Source organism: Rhyacophila brunnea, unplaced genomic scaffold (assembly GCF_057557595.1).
Source record: "Rhyacophila brunnea isolate RB1 unplaced genomic scaffold, BYU_Rbru_1.0 scaffold_17, whole genome shotgun sequence".
Lineage (NCBI taxonomy): Eukaryota > Metazoa > Arthropoda > Insecta > Trichoptera > Rhyacophilidae > Rhyacophila > Rhyacophila brunnea.
Genome location: NW_028232827.1, coordinates 14,372,217 through 14,399,573, shown reverse-complemented (window position 1 = coordinate 14,399,573; position 27,357 = coordinate 14,372,217). Strand labels below are relative to the sequence as shown.

The following is a 27,357-nucleotide window of genomic DNA, read 5'->3' as shown; positions in this document are numbered from 1 at the left end:
GCGAAGAGTTGAATGTTACTTGGCTACTGTAAAAGGAGTTCGCGATTAGTGCCGAAAACTCAATAATTCAACTGGATTTATTTAAAAAATGCTGAAAATACACAGAATCACCTTAATTCTGGGGTTACGCGGAAACCATTTTAGGAACACTACTGTCGAAAATCACACTTCCCTTAACCCTAGCGATATGTAGGGGAGTCCGCCATACATCTTGATCTGGGGACCCGCTTCAGGATGTGGGGGCCATGACTCTACCCATCTGAATGGGGTTTATTCATGGTTTCTATTCGACGTTTAACCACACTAAAGATCACGATCACCGACTATCATTCCATCGGCTATTTATTTATATTATCCAGGTTAATCTGCCCAAGAAATCTTAAATCCACCTGTCTGAATTTCGACCGTCCAGGTTTTTTATTTTTCTCGGGGGATGCGTACATTATAATATTATGTAGGTGCATGGCTGGTCTAGCGCTCTCTGGATTTTCAAAATTTTTATAGTATGCCACGTGCTGTTATCCCACCTGGAAAATAATAATGATTATTTCTCAAGAGTCTTGAGAATTCCCGAGAAATCAAAAAAATAATTCATAATTCTCGAGAAAACTAATATTTTTGATTTTGATAAGTCTATTTATTGTTTTTAGTTTTGCGGGTGTTGTAAAATGCAACTTTAGTAGTTCATCAGTCAACAGTCATCACAGACCAAATCCATAACACTATAATATTACTGTCTTCTAATATCCCCACCATCTCGACACATTGAGTTGATATACCTACCTAAAACTTACCTGTCCTATTCGAACAGCTGATCGTGCAAATTCGCGAATTGGTGTTACACCACATAATAACGATAATTTATTCAAACTATCAGCGGCACTCGGCTCAGTTTACTTTTAGTAGTTGCATATACTTCAAACAAATCGGTCGCTTCAATCTACAGACCTAACAAATTACTACGAACACTTTACAATAATATTTCAAGGTAGATTTACTATGACAGCTGAAGTGACCGTCAAGAATTAGTTACCTTTCGCGCACTGAGTATAATTTGGTTGGCGTAGAAAAAGATTAAAACATTAAATAATTAACACAGGACTTATTAAAAACTGTTCGGAGATATTGGAAAGTGCAAACACACCAGTGAGTGATAAAAAAGAAAAAAAGGACTTGCATACAATACGTGAGTAACTGAGTTTTAAGAATATGTTTACAAAATATCGCTAATATTGTTGTAATAATACACTTTTTTTCATTCAGACTTTGTTATTATGTTGCGATTAGATGCGCGAAGTAGTCTTTAACTTTGGCTAATTACGCTAATAAGTCTGGTTGTCCGTGTAAAAATAAATATTTTAAACGAATTTATGAACATCACAGGAGAAAACTTAAAATAAAAATAAACAACTTTTATAAATGCTCCTGTTTGATGCAGATATAAATGAATAAAATAAAATACATTAACAACTATAACGACGCCTTGCTTATTAGGTGTTGTACTTTATTTTAATATTTTCTCGCTTTAAATACTTCTTCAAAAAGTTCTAAAAACTTGATAAGATTTTTCTCAATCTTCGTGTAAAACATCCATCAACGAAAACGAATCCTGACATTATTGGTGTATTTTAAATACCAGATAGCAATATTAGAAAGGGGGCCTCCAAACCTGTCAGTAGTTTGCGTCTCAACGTACCTAGAACTCCCACAGTTTATTTAGCAAATTGAAATGGGTAAAAAATATAATATGTGTAGTGAATTTGTGGTAGACAGGAAACAAAGAATTCTATGTTAGTTTATTTTTTAATTGATTATAATTATTACGTATTTTTATTCAAAGATGGTAAGAAAAAATGCTATCAAAAATAGTTTTTAAAGTTATTAACCCAACCACCATAAATATTCTCCAAATGTAATAAAAACACAAAATAGATGGAAAACATGTTTTTTTGTTAAGTTGAAGATACTTAATATATCGACTACAAAAAATAAGTATCTATATTTTATTAATATGTACTTATTTAAAAGTTATGTTACGACCTGGGGTTTCCGGTAGATAATAGCGTCCCGGTGCTGTGATACAAACGTATGCCATTTTATATTAATTATGTAATACATTCGTTAATAATTATTATTATAGCAAGTGAATTTAAGTACATTTACAAATTTTTGTGCACTATGTATGAAGATTTATCAGTGGTGTCTGGGTGCAACACAGTGTCAACATAAATTAGTGAAGGTGGGTGGAAATGGAGAATCTTCGAAGTAGTTATTACTAAATTAGAATGGATAAAACAGTTTAGTCAATTAATGTTCAACGTAAAACTAATTCTATTTTATACTTTACGTAGTTTTTATTAACAGAGTAGAGCGAAAAAATCACACGGTTTTTAATGATAATTTAACACAAAATCGATTTAGGTATGTCGTTTTACCCGAAAACAACAGAATATAATATGTGTCCTTTCCCAATGGCCAAATTGTAAATATTAACTTTCATCACTCGAAAAAACCAAAATAAATATATTGGCATGACTAATGTAAATTAGTCAGAGATGTGCATTCAGATATGAAGCTAATATATTATTTTGAACACCAATTAACCTTACTTGTTTATTATTTTCTTCATGACACGATCAACACGTCCCGTGTGGAATCCCGAAAGCCGTACCGAATTGTTTTTTTTAGAATTATTATTAATAACCATGTCCTTGCTTTTTCGTACAAGGTGGTTGTTAGTAATTTTGAACAAACACAAGCAGCCAGGCTTTGAGAAAATCACATAAATATTGTGTCCTCACCGGGATCGAACCAAAAACTCTCGGGTGGAAGGCCAGCGCCTTACGCACTGCACTACGAGAGCCGCTCATAAAACGAACATCGCCCTGATGTTGGCTTATCTTTATTAGGGTATGGCATTATAAGAAGAAGACTTGAATTGTTAAAAAAAATAATAAAACAATTTCTAATTTCAGAAAAATTTGTTATTCAAAAGATTTTATGTACAAACAAATGAAATTCAACAGCTTAAAAAGAATAGTAACAAAATTATAGTCCATTATGTTAAATCGCTCGATATTGTAATTGATAGATGTTTGTTTGAATCTTATTTGCTGCGAGATTTTTCCTAATATGCGAGGGTTTTCCAAGATGTAAATTAAAATGTATTTCCCCATGTTATATTCTAGTAATCAATTTTTCATTAACAGACAGTGTTTTTCGAATATATCACTTGGGTAGGTACTTACCGTGTATTTGCGAAGACAATTAATATTATGCCGATTCTACACTCTAGCACAGCGTTTCCCAAACATGATATTTTTTCGCGGACCAGTGCGCAGGGTATAGAGAGCATAATAATATAGAGAAAAATTTCAACTTATTTTTACTGTTCACATATTATTTAATCTAGTTAAAAGTGGCTTGCAGTATCAATAATTATTTAGACTTTCCCTATAGAAATGTATTTATAAAATGAACAATATGACATACTTAACTAAGATAAATACTTGATATTTAAAATGGTGAAGGACACTAAAAATCGCATTTCACATACCTAATACATTTCTGAAATAAACATAGGTACCCAGTGGCGGGTTTTCTTTGACGCAGTTAGATTCGTCAGAAGATCTAAAAAGAGATCTCGAAATAGTTCAAAACCCATTAAATTATTATAAAGATATGTATTTATCACAAATCAACTAGGCACTACATAAACTACTCGAAGCATTACGAACTCTCTGCAACTAACTACTAAACTACCTACCTACCTAACTAAAAAATAGGTATATGAGATTACCACTCGAACAGGTACCTATCTACGAACTTGTACATAATATAATATAAATAATAATAAAAATAAACCACTTGTTCTATGTAAGCATGTGTTATCTTTTATGATTTATAAAAGGATATGATTCCTGGAATAAGATACATTTATATTTTTTTAATGAACGTACTCGTATTAAGGCGAGCCATAAAAACGTTTGTCAGGAATTGATAATGTTAAAATATTCAATTATTCTTGAATTAGTATTTATTCTGAAACTATTGTAGTACATCATTGTAGGGCAACCTTTTTTGCTAACCAATGTTATTTAGATATATTTAATTTACTTCTATTTACACGTATTAATATTTTAAGGGAGAAGTAAATATAAAAAAATGACATATTATTATAATCAAAGAATTTGGAATATAGATTTTATAAACAGAGTTGTCTTATACGCATTCCGTGTAAGGAATTCTGAAGGGAGTTTGATTTTCGGATCGAACGATTGTAAATATGGTTGTATTGGTAACAAGTTCGTTATTTTTCTTCTTCTATTGGCAGCCCCAAAAACAAAATGGCGATTCATGTTATAGTTTGAAGTATGTTGATTTTGTTACAAACCTACGTACGCATTTCTCGGTGTATCACATGATTATTTATATTTAAAAAAAATGGTCAAAATTTTACCTGCCTTTTATAGCTAAATTTTATATGCAATTAATGTCTGCTTTGATACGGCAATATTGTGAGATGTGCCAAATGTCAAATTGAAACCGAATTTAATTTTACACTATCGGCCATCCAACCCCATGCATTTAAGTATACCTACAATGGTTATTTTGACAATATCTGCACATATTATAATATCTAATTAACTATGCAATTGAGTGAATTTTATATTATTGTGGAATGTCATGAAGCAGTTTGAAGTTATCTTCAAATGAACCTGCAATGCAAAGTCACGTACTTATAGCTAACTTTATCAGTATACTAGAGGTGCTCCTTTACTTAAATTTCTATAATCTCTATAGAAGAAGTTTTTTAAAATCCTTAATAATTATACATAATAGTTATTTTTGGGTCAGATATAATAAATTATGTAGTTGTACCCAGACGCCCTGCCACAAAACACTTGCCCTACCTTTTATAATATACCAGGGAACTCAGAAATAATGGGAACTGAAATACATAACGGGTAAGGCGATAGCTGGTAACCGACCCGAGTAAGGAAGAATCCGGGTTAAACTTACACACGTGTCAATAATACGTTTTACGTCTAATACTGAAAACTGCTCTCGGTTTATGCATGTTGGTGTATTACACACACCATTGCACGTGCATATTGCGTGCTTCATTTTCGTAGGACACTCACACATTCAAAATCCTGCTTCACCATGCGGCGTATTGAATATAGCCCATCGGTATTCTATTTATTAACTGTTCTGTGTAATATACATATCAAGCCTAATATAAACAAATAGAATACCCAGTAATAATAACATGGGTATCGTCGATCTAGTTTTCGAGATAATGGAACTTAAACATTGCATTATTTTGTTGGTAATTATTAGTACATATCGTCGTTTTGTGTGTGTATCGGATGGAGGGTATGAGCTCTGGATGGGGATTGCACTATTATAATATTATAATAATAAGAATATTATATTTCGTGTAGAAAAAATATGTGATAACATATTATAGATGTGCAGAAGGTTGATGATTGTTTACTACGTAAACCTTGATGGCGGTGATGACACTAGGTATAGGTAATTACTGCGTATAGAATTTATTTCCGCGTATTTTAGATAATTATTAATTAATATGTGGAATGGAGCACAGGTTTTACAATAAACCTACTCAAGATAGTGATCGTTAGAGATAGTAGATATTATATACCTATATGCTTCAAATCTATAATATATTAATGACGAAATATGTTTGCTTGATTTCTGTTCTTATTTGGCCTCAACTGACATCTATATATTTATAAATAATTACAAGATAAAAAGAACTTTTTATATACCACGTTTTTAAATTTTCTGTTGAATCATATTAACTTGACAATTCTATGTATTAATAAATACTTTTTTTGTACTTGATAGAAATACTGAATAAATATAGAATACTGAAATGTCATTTTGACATTTCATATTGATTTCCATAGTAATGCACGTAGGTACCTATATATTAATAATTTAGATGCTAGGACCCCTTAGCAACCAACAATAATAAATTTCCATACAAAACAGAATTAACTGAAAATTAATTCAATTCTGCTTAAAAATGGTTAAAAGTATTAAAAGAATGCATTGTCGTCGTGTTCTGATATATTCTAAAAGTTTCAAATGTCTAGCTAGTCGGGAATTTAGTTAAAAATCTTCAATCGTCCAATACAAATCTTGGACAAACAAGAATACGAGCTGATAAAAACGTGGTAAAATACAAAGTTTGTTTGTTAAAATTACCTTTTCTGCCAATTCCAAATTTGAATTTTCGTTATAGATAAAGTTTGTACAGACCTACAAACTTATCTGAAGAATGGGATGGGAGAGCCACTGTCGAAAACTACCCAATCAAGACTCGTAACTGGACAGAATCTGATATTCGAATGAAATTTTCAAAATGGCGTCCTATGGTAGTTTGCAGTTCCATTTTTGGCCATTCTACAGATAAGTTTGTAGGTCGTATATATGGATTCGATTTTCAATTATATTGTTTGACTTAGCTGTCAGGATTATTTTCTTCATTTTCAAATGTTACCTAGTTGGTAAGATAAATGTATATCGATCAATGAAGCGATCTCGTGCGAAGCTGTGTACTTCGACGAGTACAATATAAAACATCGCAATAAGAGAATCTGCAAGTTGTTTATGTTGCAATACATTATAATATTAGAAATGGCTGAGTAACTAATATGCAAAAAATAGCTAGGCAGATAGAATACTCCAAGGCTTTAACGTAACATACATACAAAAATGTGTAGGTGTTCACTTTCTAATGTTCAAAATGTTACTAAAATAGAGTTATATTTCTCCAAATTGAATACTATATTGATAGCTACTTTGGGTTTTATACCATTCATCATAGACGGAGACGACACACTGCTGGACCAAGTTCTTTCCAAGATCCACAGTCTGATCTGTCCTCCAAAATCTTTCTCCAATCTAGAATTATTCTGCTCGCTTGCAAATCCTGGGTCACGCCATCGAACCAATTCTCAATTCGAGTCTCCCAAAACTTTATCCCAAATTGTAAACCATTATTCCATACCATCAATAAATCTATAATTCAGAAAGAAAACTGTGATAGTACCTAAGACTGGACATTCGCATTGATCGGGATGGCCGGTGAAATGAAGGCCGCTGGCCGTCGATTGTATTTGTGGGGTGCAAGTCATATCCAATCGGTGTCAATAGAAATGGGATTGTACATCAACAAAATGTAAAATGAATTTAGGTAGGTACCTACCACAGAACAGATTAATAAATATAATTCTGATAGGCTATATCCCAATACAATACATTTTGACGTAGGGTTTTGAATGTGCGAGTGTGCTACGAAAATGAACCACGCATTATAGACGTGCTCTAGTGTGTGTTGCAACCTTCAAATACACCAATATTGAATAAGCGTCAGTGCATAAAATGAGAACGAAATACAAGCGTATTCTCGACACGTGTTTAAGTTTATCCCATATTCTTCCACACTCGAGATCGGTTGCCTGTGTTTCCACATCCGTTAGGTATTTCAGTTCCCATTGTTTCCGAATTCCCTGGTACCTACATAATATATAATTAATTTCTAAATTTGATTAAAAAAAATACAGTAAATATGTCGTATAGTTGAAAAAAAGCTGCTGACGTAATAAAACAAAATGTTTATTTTCTTTCGAAATTTTCATTTAATATTGTTACCATTTACCATCCCTTTGAGCGCATAAAGTAGAGCTACCACTACTTATATGTTTTAGAGCAATAATTGATTTAGTTTAAAAATGTTGTATTAAAAAAAATATCACATTCTACCGGTGATTTCAAAGAGATTGAAGGGAAAGGAGGAGTCCAATCTCTTTGGGTGATTTACGTAAACAGTATCATAATACTACATACGATTAAGATTTATTTATTTACTTCGCACATTATATTTTAATAAATTCAAATAAAGCGGAAATAAAACATTAACAATGATTTTTGCCATGCGATGTTCCGGTATTGCATTGCATTCAATTCAATTTTTCTTTTGTTTGAATAGTAAAAAAATGAAACACAGCTGTCCGTACACTGGCCATAAATCAATAATTATTACGTATTTATTTTTAAATAAATCAAATAGAAATTTTGCACTATTCACATCTAACCGGTTTTCAATCCATATAATAATATTATTATATTATACATATTATGAGAACAAAATAATTATGATCATTGACAACCGGAACTCGTTTAATTCGGCAATATTGCGAGTTAGTCAATTAACTAATTGTTGCCACTAAAATAATATTCAAGAACGGATACGAAAAAGTCGAAGATGTCAGCCTGCACAATGAGGTCAGACCTGTGTAAAGAGGGTGGAATATGTCAAATACCCTGACCCTGAAAACTGTAGCTCAGACCATGAAAAAGAATGAAATATCTCATTTTTATATTTGTCAACTCATATAAACTTTACTCAGTGTTTAAATAACTTAGTGACTAATGATAAGTACTATCCAGCGTTGCCAAATTATCGTTATTCTTACTAGATCTAGCATTTTTCAATAGGCATCTAGCTTGCAAAAAACGCATCTGGCTTAATGCGTTTTTACTAGCATTTTTTGATACCTCCAACAGCTTTAAATGTGCTGAAAACACGCTAAATATTTAGTTTATTTACTTTCATGCGCATAAAATTTGTGACTATCAGATACCTACCTAATGCCAGTAGGTTTGTACCTATTTTAGTAGTGTGAGAAAACGACATAATTTAACACGTTGAAACAATAGGAGCATCCGTGTCCTTATAGTAAAATGGCACTTATGTGTGCTTAGGTATTGACGATTATCGGAATGACATGAAACGAAACTTAACACGTTAACACATTAATAATATATAGGCATTTGTTGTCAATTTTGAAATATAGTTCTGTTAAAATGTGCGGTTTTTACACGGATAGACATTATTTTTTCGATTTTTGGACTCTTTTTGAAACGCGAAATCAAAGGTATGGAAAATATTTCATCTACAAATTTTTATTGTTAAATCGCTTGTTTTCGTACCCCGTCTGGCATGTTTTTGTCAACGACAGTTGGCAACACTGATACTAATCCCGTGTAAACAAGCCGTTAGACTGTTACGAGTGTCGAAAAAACCAAGATCAATGCTTTGTTGCTGGAGGACGACTCATTTTTCAATTATTAAACAGTTGACGAAATAACGTGTTTTGGTTTTCGATATACCTAAGTAGTAATGATTTTTTCCTCCAGGCGTGTGTAAAATATCAAACTGCAAGAGGACAACTTAACAATAAAATATATATTATAGTCGAAACCCATTACTCACAATCTCGTTTATAAATAAATAAAAATATATTATCCATTAATTAATAATGCGCATAATAAGTTAGTATCACGGACTTTACGTGATACGCCATTATGAACGTTTAAATAATGAGATCTAAAAGTGAAAAAGTATGTTACTGATTATCATAATAATATATGACACAATTGACTGCATTTTCCGTTCGTGTAAAGTAATGTAAACATAACGCACATCGCATCGTTCGTATGAAAATCGACTCGTGTCTGGGAAATGTCTAAAATATAAGAAAAGGTCGCCAGTGACTTTTTCACGGAATGTTAAAATTACTGTATAATAAATAATTACTGTAGATATAATAACATTATCTATGTTATCACAAAGCATGTAAACGATACTGTAAAAAATGTATTCCTGAGCAGTGGCGCACCCAGGGGGGGGGGGCAAGGGGCCCTGGCACCCCCCAAAAATGAAAATTATCAGAATGATTTTAAACATTGAAATTCAAAGCCAATAAACTATACCTTTGGGCTTAGACAAATAAAAACACGGCAAAAAAATGATTTGTAGTAATTCTCCAGCACCCTTTTTAGAAAAATTTCTTAGATTTTAATTTCTAACACAAAAATTTCGAAACACCAATCTCAGGTTTTTTTAGAAACCCAATCCCTAATGGAACTGTCAAAAAATTCTCGGTGTCCACCCGAATTCCGGAGTGGTGTAGGTCATGGCTGTGGGGGGCCCGACGTGTCGGGTTCACCAGATAAGTGAGATAAACACACATCATAAATTAGCTTTAATAGTAAAAAAAGTCGCCTGCGGCGCTATTATACTTCATGTCCATGAACATTTTCAATTATTTATATAATTGTGCAATATATTTTTTGATTATTATGTGTCAATACTCGACAGCTCCATTATTAAAGTAGATGTATTAAAAATCGCCAATAATTCACTGTAACCCTTAATTTGAACTAAAACACAATTTGAAAATCGTTAATGTAGTTTTTCTTTAATCTTAGCGGTAGGTAGGGGGCCCCCCAAATATCTCACTGTCCATCACCGTTCTAAATAGGGATGTAGTGCTGAGCTCAAACCAGTCTCTGAGGCTCTTGAGCCAAGACGGTCTTCTTCTACCGGAGCCAGTAGTGTCCCTACGCAGCGCCAAAATGCTGCCCCATTTTTTAATACACTATTACAATTTTGTTTCATCCTTTCATGACTCCAATATCTAAGAAATTTGTTTTATGGATACATTACTAAACAAATATATACCACTAAATTAATATAATCTCTACTTCAATAGACAATACTGCGAGTCCACGGTTTCAGATACATTTAAAAATACACCTGACAACTTCCGAAACTCGCAAGTGACTGGCAAGAATATTTGGATAAATTAATTAGGTAAGTATGTACCTACCTATAATTCAAATATAATTTGCAAATCTGCAAGTGTCATTGTTGGGCATCAAGGACGTGACGCCCAAGGACAACGGAAGTAAACTAGACATCGCGAACCCGAAAAAAATGTAGTCCCTCAAACTTGTTATCTTAATTAATACACACCTCGGGATGCCGCATGATGTGGGCAAAGTATGCCAATTTTATTGTTATTATTTGTCTAGTTTTATTTATTTGGTATTTTTCATCCTCGACATTCGTAACTTTGTCTTTCCAGTTGATACAAAGCATGCGGCTTTACACTTAATTATTTCAATACAATTACTATAAAAAAAAATTCAAATCGTTCGTAACATGTCATAAAAACAAAGAAAATACGCAATATTTAAATAAAGGAAGGAGTAATACGTGCAAAAAAAGTACGTGAAAGCGAACTGAAAAAGTGAACTAGGTACCTAGACCCTATTAAAAAAAACTTATAAAATAACGTCAACATAAACTCACTTTCACTTAAGTGGAATATATTAATATATGAAGTGACTTACACATAATTATTTTCCTCATAATTGGCATTATCAATTGCACTGCACTATGGAGAAATAAAGACGGATATACAAATCAATACTACTGAATCGCAGTTTCCATTTACACCGCATGTGAGTCGGAAAATGGGTAGGTATTTAAAATATGGATCAATTCGATACCTAAGAGAAAGTCAGTCAGCGTATTATTTATAAGTACTTATTATAAAATTATTTGTCTGTCTGTGACTTAGAAATACTTCCCTTTTAATCAGCATTTTGATTATTTCTATGGTTATCTAAGTAGGTACAAAATAGGCACTCTTTTTTTTAAATGTCGTCCTGTCTATTTTTTGTTCTGTTATAAGTCGGAAATTAATGGAACAATAGTGAAGAAACGCATGTTTGGGATTACAGAACAGATTAATTAATATAATTCCGATAGGCTATATCCCAAAACACAACATTTTGACGCAGGGTTTTGAATGTGTGAATGTGTGAGGTATCTAAAATCCCATTATTTCTGAGTTCCCTGGTTGGGATCGATTTTGACGAGTAGATAAGATGCTCACATAGAAGCAGTAGAGTGACTAGATTAAAAATACGGGTTAAATCCAACCGTTGTATATCCAGCGCTCGAAATGGTAAAGTTTACGAACCGGAGCGCTCGACATTTTTCTGAAGATATTTACATATTTATCAAATTTTATATGTATTTCATAAAAATAAGTGTGTTTGATTTTCTACTTATATGGATTATCTAGTTCAGACGGTCAAATTATTTTGTCTACGAGACGGAGCGATAGTCTTACCGATTTCACGAACAGGAACGGCGCTCCGGTGCGTTCCGGTCCATTTCGAGCCCTGTGTATATCTCATTGATTTGAAAAGTTTCTTTCTTCAATCTGTGTATTAAAGTACCTAGGTTTTATTTGCTTATTTTACGCAGACTGCGACGCAGGGTGGGTATCGTTATTGATATATAAATATACGGTGTATACAGTTTAGTTATAATATAAACTCATCTTATATCGGTATCCGAAGAAAATTAGTTGAACATATTAGGAGTACACTACTGAAGAAAAATCAAAAGAGCTTCACAACCCGTAGAGCAGTGCTGCCAACCAACTATCATACAGTATAGAGTTATAGACTGTGTACAACGTCAATGTTTTTTTCCCAACATACATAAATCATCATTAGCAAGAATCACGCATAAGTCAGATTTTTTTGTTGTTGCAAATTTTGTTGTCTATTTTTTAACCCACAGCACGCGAACATTCCAAGAGAAAGTCAGTCAGTTAAAACCACAGATGTTAGGTAGAATGGTGTCAGATTCTTCTGGCAGTGCAGGCGACTCATTTAGGTGTTGGTTTCGTTACTTTTAAATGACACTTACACCGTTTCAAAGTGATTTCGTCGTAGCCGTAATGCCAGAAGAATAAGTCCTTCCTCCACGTATGCGTACGGCCTGATGTGAAGAATTTTCAAAATCATTGTCCTCTTGATTACCTACACATATATACTTAAAACTTTATTTCAACTTATTCAGATTATTCCACTCACAAGCCTACTTCTCAATAATGAATTTATAAACTTACAATACATATAGGGCCGTCATATCGGAAGAAAAGTATAAAAAATACAATATTTTCTTGAAAAATAATAATATTATATTTATGTAGTTCAGTAACAAAATTTGAGACAAAACACAACAATTAGGTGCAAAAAGTTTTGAAAAAAGCATTGGTAATCTCACCCCATTACTGATCACACCGCGCGTTTTGAATGTTTTTATCAAATCGACTCAAAACGGCGTAGTTATTAATTGATCAATATACGAGTATTATTATATACAATATTTGAGGCTTTCACGGTTGTTTTTTATCGTAGTATATTCTTGGGTTTTCACCGTGTCTCCTTCTTCCTTCTTTACTCGACGTTTCGGGCTCGTTGCAGAGGCCATTATCAAGAGATATGTTTTATGATGAAATGTAGTGTAGGTGTGTGAATGTAAATTATTATATACCTTTTTTTTAGTATTATTAATAACCATGTCCTTGCTTTTTCGTACAAGGTGGTTGTTAATAATTTGAACAATCACAAACACCCAGGCTTTGAGAAAAACACATAAATATCGTGTCCTGACCGGGAATCGAACCCACAACTCACGGGTGGAAGGCAAGTGCCTTACGCACTGCACCACGAGAGCCGTCTATATACATATGTTATTATTAGGTGTATTTATGACGAAAAACATACAAAGAAATATTAAAAAAAAATAGGTACATACTTTCTTCTTCTCAGCGTGCCATCCCCTAGCGGAGCTTGGCCACCATCAGGGTGATCTTAGCCTTATCATATGCTACCCGCAACAGTTCATTAGAGCTGCAGTTGTACCGATCACGGAGGTTCTTAAGCCACAAAATGTGGCGTCGATCTCTGTCACTTAACATTTCACTGAAAACAATCGTCATTTAAATATTCCAACTAAATACGAATTATCGATAGTGTTTTTACGGCTTACCATTGGAATCCATTATGATGCATCCTCACCCAAATGTTCATCTAGTCCAGTGGTCAGCAAACTCATTAGTCAATAGAGCCAAATATCAACAGTACAACGATTGAGATGTCTTTTGAGAGCCAAATTTCTTAAACTCAAACTATATAATAATATGTAGGTACACTGTTTAGTAACTTAATAAAACTTGATATCATACGTAATAATGATCTTATTTATTGATAAAAATTAAATTGTAAGTATGGTATCCATAAAATTAAATCATGACAATGACTGACAAACACTCAATGTGAATAATGGCCTTGCATCTCATTGGAAAGTTTGGATAGTCAAGTTTTCATCTAGTTGTTTTTAATTTTAAGCACGATTCCAGGTTCTCATCAATAAGACGACTTCTCAATTTACTATTGATTTCCTCTCATAGAAATGTCTTTACCAACCACAAAACTTGCAATATTAACACTGTTGGAAGATTGTTTTCAGTAATTAAATACAGAGCTTGATTTTTCTTGACTCTTCTAAAGTTCCTCAACTGCTCTATTCCTAGCATCACTGACAGGATATTGAATGCTAAATGACGTGACAAGGCGTGTTTAGTTGCAAAGTGTCTCTCCAAATTTGACTTCTTGTTATGCGCCAAATTTTCCCGACAAATAATACAGGTCGGTAGGCCCTTTAAGTTTTGAATAAACGATAAAGTCTCGGTCCTTCAACTTTAAATTCATGGTTTTCGTCTTCCGTTTTTCTTTGCTTCTTCTTTGTAGCCATGTCAAATAGGGCAGAGGGCATTTGTGGCAGAGCCGCACTCAAGGGGCCAAAGAGCCACATGTGTCTCGCGAGCCGCGGTTTGCCGGCCACTGATCTAGTCAAATCGTCAAATGTGAAAATGAATGATTACTCCATTTTTTAGCACTCTTAACTGTAAAACTTACGTCTTTTTATGCTTTTTGTTTAATACCCCCTGGCTCTTTCTGTCGCCATTCGAAATGATTAGCAAATCACCGCCTATGAATCCTCGCGAAATGTCGCTGGGTAAAATTTCTCATCATAATAAACTGACCATGGCCTCCTTCTGTGAGCGAATTTGGAGAAAAGTATTAAACACACAAATACTGATCATAAAAAAGTAGGTACGTTCTATTGACATAGCGAATCATCTTAACGTTTTTATATAAATATAGCCATTTAAAGGACACGTCTCATAAAACATGTCTAATTGAAATAACGTATTATCTTTAGTCTTCAAGTTTTTATAATGAATGTCTTTCACAATGTAAATTTTGGAATATATTGAATATGATTAGAAGGCAATGTTGCCAACCATACTATAAAACATTGTATTACATTGTACTATAATTTTGATGTCGCATAAAATGTAAATTAGTAATTTATTATACTATAACTGACTAATGACTTATTAAGACAAGCCACGATCAAGATGTTATACCTACATAAGCCTACAGTATTATAGCCCTCTATATAAATTTCTCACATGTTTAGCGATTATAGTTGTTTTGTGATAAATTTTATTTTTGCATAAGCAAACCATCAAACGCCAAAATAGGTTTCATAGTTTTTTCATAATTTCACATACAATACGGAATTATGCATCGGTATTGATAATTTTGTATCATATAAGCCAAAAAATACTATAACTTTGAAAAAATATTAGGAAAATAACAGTGTAGGTACTATAAAGAGTTTTTTTTCACATTTTTATAAAATGTACCTACCAGGTCCGTATTCAAGGGCTGCCGAATATAATTATCGCCATGGGCACGAGGCACTGCACTAGGAATGATAAATCAAACATATAAAGAAGCTTCAGTTATTTACTTAACTGATAAAAAAAATGGACAAATGATAGCCACGATGGTTTCTACAATACCGATTCTCGAGAGCTGAAAGCATTGATGTATTATTTCTATGGATATGTAACTATTTACAGACCTAAAAACTTATCTAAAGAATGGATGGGGGAGCCAATGCCGAAAACTACCCAATCAAGACTCGCAACTGGACAGAATCTGACATTCGAATGGCGTCCATATGGTAGTTCGTAGTTCCATTTTTGACCGTTCTTTAGACACGTTTGTAGGACTGTAAGATCTTGTGACAAAGGGTCGGATAACGTAGCGAACATGTCAGGAAAATGTAATTGTGTGCAAGCTGTCATCATGCTTATGAATCCAAATGCTGTGTTTATACTCCGCGTCGCTCATTCGCTGAACTGCGTTGGACTGATGCTGCTGATTTCATTTTTTGGAAATAATCCATACATACTGTCTTCAAGATGCTTACCCAAATTGTTAAATCGCTCTTCGAATTTTTCTTACACTACCAGTTACTGTAACCTAGGTCTGAGACTGCGTATGTTCTCTTAATTCTTTTCTATGGTATGGAACTATGGAGGCTAAACCAAGAGATGTCACGGAGACTTGAAGCTTTCGAGATGTGGCTGTATAGACGCATCCTCAAAATCCCTTGGACTGACCGGGTGACAAATGTTGAAGTTCTCAATCGAATGGGGAAGGACCGAGAAGTTATGCGTAGTGTCAAAACCAGGAAACTACAGTACCTCGGCCACATTATGAGAGGACAGAAGAACAGCATTCCCAAACTTGTCACTCAATGAAAGATAAATGGTGCACGCGATTTGTGGCTTAAGAACCTCCCTGATTGGTACGAGCGCAGCTCCACTGAACTGTTCCGGGTAGCAGACGACAAATCTAAGATCGCCTTGAAGGTGGCCGACCTCCGCTAGGGGACGGCACAATAAGAAGAAGACCAGTTACTGAGGCTTCAAGTGAACGAAGTTTTAGCAAATTAAAAAATATAAAAAAATATCTTCGTTCCTCCATTGGGAAAGAACGTTTATCTAGCTTAGCAATTATTATCTCCGTAGAGAACGCTATAACCGAAACACTGAGCTATGGGCGTATCATTTATGAATTTGCTTCGTGAAAAGCGTGAAAATTTAAATATTAGCATGAACAAATAAGTCATTATACTTATGAGTCACTTTTTGTTAAAAAGTTTTTAATAGAAACCACTAGCCAGACCAGTCATGGTGATATTGTGTCTGAAGGGCGTATTAAGGTCTTACGTCTTTTGGTTAATTGTTATTTTATATTGTCTTGGTAGGGTTGTGGGCGCGCAAAATCTGCCCCTTACCCTGTTCGCCAGAAGACTTTACTACGGCCCTGGTACCTACTATAACTGTGTGAAAAAAAGATGGCAACGCAGTTAGAAGGAATTATTTTTTTCTCATATGTTTTGGACAATATTAATAAAAACGGTACAGTTATTTATGTTATATCATTACATTGGCTGTTACGATAATAAACATGTGTATTATTTTCCGTTCATAACACCATAATAATTAAGTGTACTAGTTGCAAAGCCAATACAATGTTTCGACAAAAATATTACTATAGACTTTAAAAAATTACCAGGTGGCAGTGCCACGTTGATGTTTTTGCCGATGCGTTCAACAATACCGTTTTACCACGTTTTTATTAGCTCGTATTCTTGTTTGTCCAGTACACATATTTTCTTGTGTGTCCAGTCCAAGCAACTAAATTATTAATATATACGTGCGTTACTATGGAAATCAATATCGAATGTAAAAATGACATTTCAGTATTCTATATTTATTTAGTATTTCTATCAAGTACAAAAAAAAGTATGCATAGGATTGTCAAGTTTATATGATTCAACAGAAAATTTAAAAACGTGGAATATAAAAAGCTCTTTTTATCTTGTAATTATTTTTATATTATAAGCAAACATTACCAATATATATTGATAGGTATATTTTTCGATAAAGCCGGTGTATTTTACGTAAATAAGCGTGTGACTGAAATGCATATACATGACTAGGAAATTAAGTCCAGCGCTCATGACAGGGATACAACGTGGGTGCTTTATTGGTGAAAACGCGCAACAAAGACGCAAACTCTTTTGCATGAAAATTTATGTGCGTCGTAGTGAGACAGACAGATAAATCAAAACAAATATAATACATCGGAATGATTGGTTTATTTTCAATATTGTATTTTGTTTTTTTGGTTTGTTGCCCACCCCGTATATATTTCTCTATTTTCTTAGAAATAAGATTAAGGAAGAATAGATTCTTCCAAAAATAAATTCTTAATTACCTACATTATTTTTTCATATAAATGCAAAAAAGAAATTGTAGGAACAAAAACATATTCAAATTATGAGAAATCCTTTGTAACTTACCTCTACAAATACTATAGAGACAAAATACTGCTAGAAGAATATTGATTTCATACAAATATTATTAAACAAGTTGAAATGCAAATGGTGAAATATAATGATGTCAAATGAATATTATTATTATTATTATTACTCCATATTTTTCTATTGGTAAGTACCTACCTTATATTAATCAGCTGATGAATGTTACCGACTTTCCAACTAATGATGAACTCCGATGGTAAACCAATCCAAGAACCTGGATTTTGTGGAAGAAAGGTATCAAATCATCTGAGTAAATTCTAATTTGCTGTAACTACGATATTCTATAAGACAGTTTGACTTAATCTACATAACTTTACGGAAGCAATGCAAAATATTCTGTTGCGATTGTGATATTATAAGACTTCGGGTGATTAATAAAACATGCCAATGCCTAGGTATTAAAAGATTGATTAAAAAGTATAAACATTCTATTGACAGTATGACAATTTATTCATCAATTTAGAAACGGGCTGTTTAAATATCAACACAAATGAAAAGTGGTCATCGACTTTGCAATTAATTCTCTCAATTATAGTTAATATCTCACCTTCAACCGACAAATGGAAAAATATTATTAAATAGAAACAGAGTGGAGCTTATCTATTTTTTAGGCAGTTAATTCTGGTATGAAGGTTTTTTCGGTCGGCTAAAAATAAACAAGTATTTTTTTACAATGTCTAGGTCACGCTGTGTGATGGTTATTGGATATTGTTTTCTATTAAATTTGTTTGTTTGATGACTTCGTGATTGAAATGTTTTTTTATAGCATGGATTCGTGGTAAAAAAGTAGATATGTACTATGATATGTTATATTACTATATTCTTACAGAAGGTACCGTAGCTAGCAAGGATTTCCCTTTGACGAAGATGTGAGACGACTCTATACATAAATGCTCTTTGGCGTCATTGATAAACCATTTACTTTGTATACCAACAAGTTAAACTGTTTCCAGTTCAGTTTTCAAAAAAACATTTTCTTTTAATACTTTTTATATATTCCACGTATATTCAATTACAAAATTACATAAACTGTTTATAGTGCTTATATATATTTTGAAGTAGATAAATAAATATAATGCGGACCGCTAAGCAAAAGGCTGTAGATCGATGAGTCAATGCAGCATACATTATTATGTATATTATGTAGACGATTAAAATCTCCGATCTATGACTATTCCATAAAAAAACATCATACAAAAAACACCGAACAGCATTCTGTCAAATTCTCAATAGGATGCGCCAGTCTTTGGATAATGGAGGCACAAGCCCAATCGCACATTGGAAATCTTCTCGACTGCAGCACTTCGATTTTGTCGATGTGAATAATTTGTTGTCTTGTACAAAACACATGTAACTCGCTGCACATACAATAGCTTCGGTGGGACATTTTTGGTAGAAAAAACATCTGCTTATCGCGTGCAACAAATTTCACTCGACATGGTGTGCAGTAGAATAGAAAAATGCCGTATATACAGAACATATTATTTCATTCGTTTTGATTAGCCGCGTGACGTCACTATCATCCCAGTCGGGACGATTTTCAATGTGCGACTGGATAAAACGTCGTATACAAAAATGTAGATCTTTGTACGGTTAAGATCGCAAGGAAATGGACTTAAGTATAAAGTTATAAATTATGTAAATGTCGCCTGCGGAGCTCTTTGTTGTTAATAAAGTTTTTTTTTAAATCTTCCTTTCGCGATATTACATATTTTAAAGTTTCTAATTATATTTTCATTGTTTACGCGGCTCTGTTCCAGCCGAAGATAATGTAGTCTACAGTGGTTTTGTTAAATATAACTGATTTCTCCACTGTAAAATCAAGCCGACATTTCTGGCTATGTTTAAAACTGTTCTTTGTTGAATCTTTCACTGTCTCGAGCCTATGTGGGTATAATCCAGTTTCGTATCCTTACAAGTACGAAAAATTGTAACTCATTTCGCGCTAGTTTAATTTTTTTTTTACCATGCATTCTTAAATTTGAAGGCTTCGTTCTCTTTTAATAGTTTTCTCATTGACATGTTCAGGCAGAGCACTCGAGCAGAGCAGTAAATGAACTTGTGTTGATTGCCTACTCGACATTTGTTATCTTTTTATTTATTTGTAATTCTTTGTTCTGTTTTCCTTTTTTACGACTGATAACTTGAAATTTGTTTAGGTAGGTACTTATCTCTGATATCTATTTTTATCTAGTGGTAATATTTTATTTGACTATATTCTGTTTTTTATTGTTATGTATGGTAATTTTAAATAATATGTCGTCATATCATAGGAAAACGTATCGATACTAATTGATATCGGTATTGTATCGAATGAAAATATCTACATTGGTATCGTATCGGAATAAAAGTACTCGTATCTTAAGTTTTTAATATTATTTAAAAAATGCAATATTTAAAAAAAAACAATTATCATGTTTTAATACTGTATTTATTTATATAGTCGTGTGGGATGAATATCTAACAAAATTTGAGACTATAAACATTACGGTAGATACCAATTTGTTTCGTTATGCATTAAAATATAGTTCGTGTTGTTGGTCACACTGAGAGGTTGAATGTTTTTGACAGATCGACTCTAAAGAACTACCTATCTACTTATTAACTTGATAATAATGTATTTATTGATACATATATTAATATTTACGATGTATACATACTTATATTAATTGGTAAATAACGAACATGGAATATTAAAACAAAACGCCAACTATTTCATATCTATATTATGCTTCATCTGGATAAAAAAATATCTAAAATATTGCAAATATTCTAATACCTACCTACATCGTAATCAGCAATAAGAATTTAATTATTCCAACTGGTTAAGAAGCATCAAATATCGAAGAATCGGTCGAAATGTATCGTTACTTTTTTGACAACCCCTATGCGTATGCACCATTATAATATGAGATTTTAATTTATAACTAAAAATCTTTAAATTCTATGTATTTTATGCACTCAGTCTTTTCCAAATTATCAAGTTAAAAGGATCATGATAAACCTTTACACGTAAAACATAATATAATATAACTTCATGCTATCTGCCGTGTATTTGTGCCATATAAATGAACGACAAAACGATATGCATACCAACGTGTGTTTTCCTTGAATACTGGCAATGCAATATCACAATATGTCACATACAAAAGCAACCGTCTGAATATAAAATAATATCGGGGGTAGTTGACCAAACAAATAACAACTACTTCCCTTATACTGTAAAATGTATACACCATTACATCTTTGTAAGCAAATAAATAAATACATACATTTATAACTTATTTTGGTGTCAATATATTTTATTCTGACAATGATGCCAATATAATAATCATTAAGACTAAACGTTTTACCACCATGAAAAAGTAATGACACACTAATAATAATTAGGTATAAAGTGTTAAATACGAACTGAAAATAATATTTTTTTTACAATAAGGTCTTTTTTACGCGTGTATTGATAATTGTTAGGTATTTAAAAATGTATTAAAAATATAGGAAACTATTACAAATCACTTAAGTACTTAATCATTCATTAAAACATGTGAAATATTATGACACATGTCTGTGATTGTATTCATAGTATCATTAATAATAAATAATTTTATAATACGTATAAACAATACTGAAATTCTCATTATAATTATGTAAAGAATGACGTTAATTGGACCGTTTAATATTATTACCTATATTCGTAACTAGGTAAAGATTACATTGGTATTTTTACCATTATGTCATTCAGATTTTTGTAATTCCCCAAGATAATGAGTTTAGTAAACAACGTGTACAATTATCTGGAAACTTATATAGCCACCATCATATTATTATTGAAACTAAGGCTAAGCGCAGACTATAGTCGAAACTGTAGTTAGACAGTCTACAGTTTGGACCATGAGAAAAAGTAGAAATGCGCAAACTGACATTGACGTATCAGACAGAATGGTCTAGCAGTCATGCAAACTGCACTCAGGCAATTCTGACTAACTGCTGTCTATTTCCTTTTGAAAGGTATGCTTCCTTACTGCCAGAATTATCTGAGCTTTCATAGGAAAAATCAGTGTTTTATCTTTCTATATTTGCTGTACAATGCTTGCAGAAGAGGAACCAACAGAAAAATTATTAGATTAGGAGGACAAGTAGCTGGTTCATTAGAATAATTTGGCAAAATAATATTCAGACATCAATTTTAAAAGGATCAAATGGCAAGAATTAATTGGTATTAGCCTGACAATGATTCGTGTCTTGATAAGTAATAAATAGTCAACTTTTTAACAATAATTCTCAAAGCTGGATACACACATTCGAAAACATATTTAAAAAAATTGTATTTAAAATGTATAAAATTTTCCATTTATTAGTTTTTCGCTATTTATAGATATTACATAGGTCTACCCAATAATCGTGACGTATACGTAGAATGCTCACGGCTGAAAGCCTCGGTGACGTCCATTTTTGTACTAACCAGTTGTCACCTTGGACGATTGTCGTCAACTTCAACTTGATATAGATAATATATTAGATTGGGGCAGGCGTAACAAACTGGACTTCAATATTGATAAATGCAATGTTTTATCGTTTACTAAAGCCTCACGAGTATTGTTTTTCCAGTACTCGATGCATGGCAGAGTTCTCTCGCGAATAGCATCTGTAAGAGATCTTGGAATTACATTTGACGGTAAACTGACGTTTAGTGGTCATATAGATACCATTTGTAAAAAGGCGCTAAAGATGTTGGGCTTTGTCTTGCGTACTTCCCGGGTCTTTTCGGATGTTACGGTATTAAAAATTCTCTATAACTCCTTAGTTAGAAGCAGACTTGAGAGTGGGTCTATCGTTTGGGCCCCGCATCAGTTGAAGTACGGCCTTATGGTGGAGAGAGTCCAAAAGAAATTTCTACGACTCCTTTACTTTCGGTTGTATGGATATTATCCGTGGCTCTATCCGACTGATTTTCTCTTAGGGATGCTTACATACTGTAGCTTAAAATTTAGAAGGGATCTTTATTTAGCTACATATTTTTTCAGACTTATACGCGGCGTAAATGTGAACTCTGCCATTCTTGGTGGTATTGGCTTGTGTGTCTCTGATAATTACCTTAGGAATCGAGGGCATGCGTTGTTTGTTCTCCCACGGTGCAGAACTAACCTGCCATTAGTAATGCCAATTGGGAGGGCAGTAACCATGCTTAATGAAATCGCTTCGGATATTGATATATTCCACTTACGTGAGGGTGAATTTAGGTGGACGTTGTTTTATAAGTTTTTAAGATAGGGTTTATCGAAGTTCACTCTGTGTGCTTCCATCTACTTTTATTTTGTTACTTATTTAATTTATTTTCTTATTTTATTACTTTTTCTCTGTATTTTAATTTTTTTTTTTTATTATTAACACTTATTTTATGTCATGTCGTGAACGCTTTGAATTTATAATTTGTTATGTTCATTATATGTAAAATAAATAAATTTGATTTGATTTGATTTGATTAAAGACTAATTTGACTATGCAAATACAAAACTATTTTGTTTCATTTATTTTTACGACAAAGACAAGTCTGACTAAAGATTATCTCGTCTATTATAGTCTGCGCTAAGCCTAAGTATGCATTTCTGCATCGTAGGTAGATGGGTGACTTCTAAATATGATAATAATTAGATACCTAGGTACTTATAATGACATAATCACAGTAATTATTTATAATTTTGACACATGTAAAAATATATATAAAAAATCGTTAGGTATAGCGTGATTATGTCTGATTTAATAACGTTAGCTCCACCAATATGACAAAATTTCCCACGTAATCATTAGTTAATGTACGTCCAGTTAAATAATTTGACAAAGGAGTCTAATCATTAGATGGATCCGTAGCATAAAAACCTTACCATACCTAAGTATTTCGTATCAAAAAAAATGTTAAATAATTAGGTAGGTATAAATAAATGATGATATTATGTTCCATTTATTTTAAAAACATAATATGACGATACCTTACAATTGTATTTACTCTAAAGTCTATTTCTATAATATAAAAAGGTACCTAAGCTAAAATTTGCAACGTTTTTTTTTTATAAAGTTTTGATGATAAGATTTACTGTCACGCTCAAACATCGCCCAATTCCCGTATACCTACACAGAGACTTAGGTATATCGGTACATAGGTGCTAATTAGGTGCGAATGCAGTAATAATATATTTTAATAATATAACTAATTAATAATGATGAATGGTTTACATAAAGAAATACAAAAACATGGGTGTTGTCGATCAACTTTTCGAACAACATTTGTACTAACATAAACATTGAATTTGTGCGCGTTTTTTGGGTTTTAGGTTGGGGAGGAGTCAGAAGGTCAAAACCAGCTAGGGGGTGATGTCCAAGTAGTTGCTTGATAAAAATTTTATGATCGTAATGTCGACATATTGTGTATCAATTCACCTGGCAGGTATTGACGATCAAACGATAACGAAATGATTCGCGTTTAGTGTACATGAATAAAACTTGAGTTCGGGAAGACCACGAATTCAGTGGATTGATCGTTTGAAAGTGACTTGGAAGCGCATGGGATTTAAAATTAATTGGAGAAGGAGTGTTGACGATATTCAATTTATTATATATTTTTTTTTTTTAACATATTGTGGACATTACAAATTATATGTTTAAGACGTTCACAACATGACATTTAGAAACAAAGATATATAAATATAACAGTATTACATACAAAAAAGAGATAGATCAGTAGATAAATTAGATAGGTACAAGGAAGTACACCGGATGAGTTAAGCAGACCCTATTTTAAGAATTTATAAAATAGCGTCCACCTAAACTCATTCTCACGTAGGTGGAATATATCAACACCCGAAGCAATTTCGTTGAACATAGTTATCGCCCTCCCAATTGGCATTACCAGTGGCAGGTTGGTTCTGCACCTTGGGAGAATAAACAACTGATGGTCTCTATTTCTAAGATAGTAATCAGGGACACACAGGTCAACGCCCAGAATGGCAGAGTTCTCGTTTATACCTCGTATAAGTCGAAAAAAATACGTAGCTAAATAAAGATTTCTTCTAAATTGCAGACTGCAGTATGTAAGCATGCCTAGGAGAAAGTCAGTTGGATAAAGCCACGGATAGTAACCATACAACCTCAAGCAAAGTAGTCTCAAGAATTTCTTCTGTACCCTCTCCACCATAAGACCATACTTCAACTGATGCGGTGCCCAAACAATAGACCCACTCTCAAGTCTGCTTCGAACTAAAATATACTATATAGTCATGGTCAGATTGATATCCTGGGCAAATACAAAGTGCCCCTCTCCACGGAAAATATATTAAAACGGAATTTTACAACATGTTAAATATTTTCGTCGTTTGCAAAAAGTTTTCTTACTCTTTTGCTTTTCTTATGATAGTCTATATTTTTTAACCACAAAAGTTTTGACTAATGTATGCAAATATGAGTGTTGTGTCAAGTGCCATAATGACTTTTGATATACAAATTTGTGCAAATATTTCTTTTGGTGTAAGTATATTTTTTTTCAATTAAATTAGGACCCTGTAAATTTATTCGTGCGGGGCAGTTGCATTGTCTGCCTGAAGGTTTTTTCATAAATGTTTGGAAATTTTACCTACAGTGGTAAATCTGGTTCTGTATATAGTATATCGAAAGAGTCTTCCTGAGGCGAATAGGAATTGTAGGTTACAGCCTGGAAAGAGTTTACGAAAAGTTACTTTAGAACTAGGTGATAATATTCCGGGAGTTTTAACACGATTCCGGGAAACATTCAAAATTAAAAGTTTGAATCCGGGAAACTCTTGGTATTTTGGTACGGTTGGCAGCCCTGACTGTAGTGGCACACAATATCAACATATTTTAACGAATTTTGCTTGTATATAGAAAAAAAATCTTCTAGTTAATGATATACTAATGACATCATTACAATCAATCACTGATTTATGCCAGTAGCAATCCAACAAAACCATTAATAATTATTGTAGTTAATGTGTGACTGGGAAAACCTTTGAATTTTTCGCAGCCACTTATCAATAATTATCTATTATCATTTCGATTTGGTGTTTGTTCCTACAGTATGTATCATCAATACTGATAAATAATAAGTGTTAACTAAAATTGCACCATTTATAATATAGCGTAATAAATCTATAACTTGACAAACCAAAACTAAAATGTGACAAATCGTAAACTTGACCGTAAAGCCTTAGGCCTTCATTGGTACAATATAATCTTATAATATAGTACCTGGGTAATATCAGAAAATCTGAGTTCATTGCCCATTATTGTGACCACACATAGGTGAAACCTAATTCATGGTCATTAACTAACATTGAATTTACGTATTTAATAAGGTATAATACTGACATTTTTGGTAGCGAGCGAGTCATCCATGATACGAGTCATCTGCAGTGGCGTCTCTAGTTTTGGGGTTAAAGGGGATGGTACCCGGTAACAATTAAATGGAAATGATGAAAGAAAATAATCAATTGTTTCATTAATATCAGCGATTTCTTCCAACTATACGGCACATTTATTATATCAATCATGACAAATCAATATACAATAGAAATCAATAAATATGTGAGCAGGTACTTACCTAAATAAAATTAATATTTTTTATTGTACAATATAATACCTTGTAGTGAATCATTTTATTTATTTATTTAAGAAAACAAAACATGTGGACATCTAATCTAAATTCAAGACGTACACAATATGAGACGTACATTACAACAAATATTACCCTCACAGGAGAGAAGAAGAGAATATAATAATATACACAGAAAAATAAAGTTTCAAAAACGAAATGCAAAGTACATCACTGAAAATGTCTAGGGAAGTGTCTCTCTTAGGAAGCGCATTCACTGATCTTGCACCCCTCGCTAATGGTGCCTGATAGACTTGACACGAGGAAACGGTTTTGTTTTCAATTTTGTATTCAATAAGTAATATGTTTTAGTGTTTCGCCCACCCGTCCCTATAGTTATTTTTTGTCAATCTCAATTCTATCGACACCGATAGGATACGACTTGCGCCCCACTAATATTATAACCAACGGCCAGCGGCGGTGATTTCTCCAGCCATCCAGATTTCATACGAATCTGCAGCATTAATGTTTGAATGTATGTTGTACCACGCTACCTATATAATATAATAATATGTATTCAGATTGAATATTTAGTGTACATTGAGATGATGCCGCGATGGGTACTTTTGAAAAAATCACCGTTAGTGTCATATTGTGAGTATTATAATCGTTGCAGATTCATTGTATCTTACAGGATTGCGTTAATTATAATAATGCATGTTTGCCTGCCAATTATTCAATCTTTTCAATGATTTTA

The 27,357-nt window shown here is 32.9% G+C and overlaps 1 protein-coding gene across 1 annotated transcript in view; it reads left to right on the top strand.

Moving 5' to 3' along the window:
* The first annotated feature begins 901 nt into the window (after nt 1-901).
* The window catches only part of slif (cationic amino acid transporter slimfast), a 63,231-nt gene continuing 36,775 nt past the window's right edge, over nt 902-27,357 (top strand). Inside the window, exon 1 of the mRNA XM_085944219.1 lies at nt 902-1,186. The gene's annotated coding sequence lies outside the window, so the exon portion shown is untranslated. The remainder of the gene's footprint in view (nt 1,187-27,357) is intronic.